Source organism: Schistocerca piceifrons, unplaced genomic scaffold (assembly GCF_021461385.2).
Source record: "Schistocerca piceifrons isolate TAMUIC-IGC-003096 unplaced genomic scaffold, iqSchPice1.1 HiC_scaffold_1255, whole genome shotgun sequence".
Lineage (NCBI taxonomy): Eukaryota > Metazoa > Arthropoda > Insecta > Orthoptera > Acrididae > Schistocerca > Schistocerca piceifrons.
The window spans coordinates 87,501-90,000 of NW_025727075.1; positions in this window are offsets into that span (position 1 = coordinate 87,501).

Genomic DNA, 2,500 nt, shown 5'->3' on the forward strand with positions numbered 1-2,500 from the left:
TCATTCTGCAAACAGGAGGAGGCTGAGCTCCCCTGCACAATACACCTCGAAACCCTCTCAGGTCCCGGCGGCGCGCAGCGCCGTCCCAAGTACTTGGTCGGGTTCGAGAGAGGCGCAATCGCCCGGAGTTAGGCGAGTAGACGCTTTCGGTGCGACCACCCGTGCTCCCAACTGAGCTTGCCGCTGCCGACAGAGGCCCGGGAGCGTGCTGTCGTGGCATTGCCGGCGGGAGACAACACGCGCCACCTACGGTGACCGGCAGCTCCAACGCCAGCGCCACAGAAGGACAAAAGCCCCACTTGGGTGCCGAAGCGAACTCTCCCAGCACAGCGCACGCGCCAACACATCCGCACAGCTGCGATACAAACCACCAGCGAGAACCGCTGGGGCGACCGAGCAGCAGACGGCGTCGCGGCGCCGAGCGCCGGGCGGCGGCGCATCCTCAACGCACACAGTCCTCAATCGGACCAGCACACTGAAGATGTCCACCGCGCTTCGCACCGGGCCCGCGAGGACCTACTTTGGCCGCACGGCGCCGCGCGCAGGGTGCGCCGGCGCGCAGCTGCGACGCCTGCCGCGTCCGTCGGCCGGCGCGCCTGCCACTGGCCGCCCCCACCAGCCGGCTGTAGCGCGTGCGCCCACGCACCGCGCGGCCAGCACGCCGGGAGGCGCCCCCTCACCGGCCGGGGACGGTCCCACCCAGCCACCGCCGCGTATCGCTTCACACCCAGATGCCGTTCAGTTTCGTCGGCATGGTGGGTATCGCTGGAACAACCGGTTAGTACCTCAACCTATCGTCGCCATCACCGATTCACCCCTAGCGAGAACAACCGCACCACAACAGGTTACCATTTGTTCATTTGCGTAACTTCACCAGAAAACGCAGGCGTCCATCGCCATTTGCAACTTCAACGATTATTGCATGCCTGTGTCAGGTGTCACGCCACACTACGTCTGCCCACATACACGCAACAAAATGTGCACGCCTAGACAATACGTGGAAGGTGGCCCCCGTACGTATGCGATGTCCATTGCTCGAACGACTGTCAACCGGCCTCTGTAGCATGTCGCAGATATGGAACGCGGTGCACCATGCCATCACGGTGTGTGAGGAGAGACGACTAGGTCCGAATACATCAACAGACAGCTCATGCTGATCGCCATCCACGGCGTCCGTTCCTCCCACACGTCTCTATGGCGTACCACACTGCAATCCAGCTCTCATAGGGAGACGACACGTAGCTGCGTGCACAATATTTGCACTGTATGGTCCGCCGTTTTTGGGCGCAGTCGTTGTGCGGTCACACATGTGCCACGATGTATCATTCAGTACATAAGGACGAATGTGCAGTACAGATTGTGGTTCACGCGTACGACATCAGCGGACAGTTGACACAGGCCGCACCACAACGTAGCCTGAGTACGTCGCATGCGAAGGGCATTGAACATGCAAACTTCTCACCAACCAGCTTGCGAAGGCAGGGGGCAAGGTGGGGACGTGGGGAGGGGCGGCATGTACGTCCTGCTGCCATCCACATTACAGTGTACAGCAGGAGCATGTGGAAAGTGAGCAAGACTTGCAAGGTGTTTAACATGAAGCGATACACAGGGGTGCGGGCAGTGCGAGTAGCGAACTATATTGCGAGGGTTGCGGGTGGGCAACACTACAGTAATTGAACGAGTCGTATAACAATTACAGAGCAGGTTTAGGCGACAACGTGGGTTACGTTAAGGCGACAACATGGGTTAGGTTAAGGCACAACATGGGTTAGGTTAAGGCACAACATGGGTTAGGTTAAGGCACAACATGGGTTAGGTTAAGGCACAACATGGGTTAGGTTAAGGCACAACATGGGTTAGGTTAAGGCACAACATGGGTTAGGTTAAGGCACAACATGGGTTAGGTTAAGGCACAACATGGGTTAGGTTAAGGCACAACATGGGTTAGGTTGAGGCACAACATGGGTTAGGTTAAGGCACAACATGGGTTAGGTTGAGGCACAACATGGGTTAGGTTGAGGCACAACATGGGTTAGGTTGAGGCACAACATGGGTTAGGTTGAGGCACAACATGGGTTAGGTTAAGGTACAACATGGGTTAGGTTAAGGTACAACATGGGTTAGGTTAAGGTACAACATGGGTTAGGTTAAGGTACAACATGGGTTAGGTTAAGGTACAACATGGGTTAGGTTAAGGTACAACATAGGTTAGGTTAAGGTACAACATAGGTTAGGTTAAGGTACAACATAGGTTAGGTTAAGGTACAACATAGGTTAGGTTAAGGTACAACATAGGTTAGGTTAAGGTACAACATAGGTTAGGTTAAGGTACAACATAGGTTAGGTTAGGTTAGGTTAGGTTACACGTTGTTGTACGGAAAGGTGTAGGGGGGGGGGGGGGCGGGGGCGGCAGGTTCGTTGATAGTGATTATAGTAAGTGAATGCTTGTGACATGATCAGATTTGTCACGTCAGGATGCACCTTTGGCTTATTAGAGGCG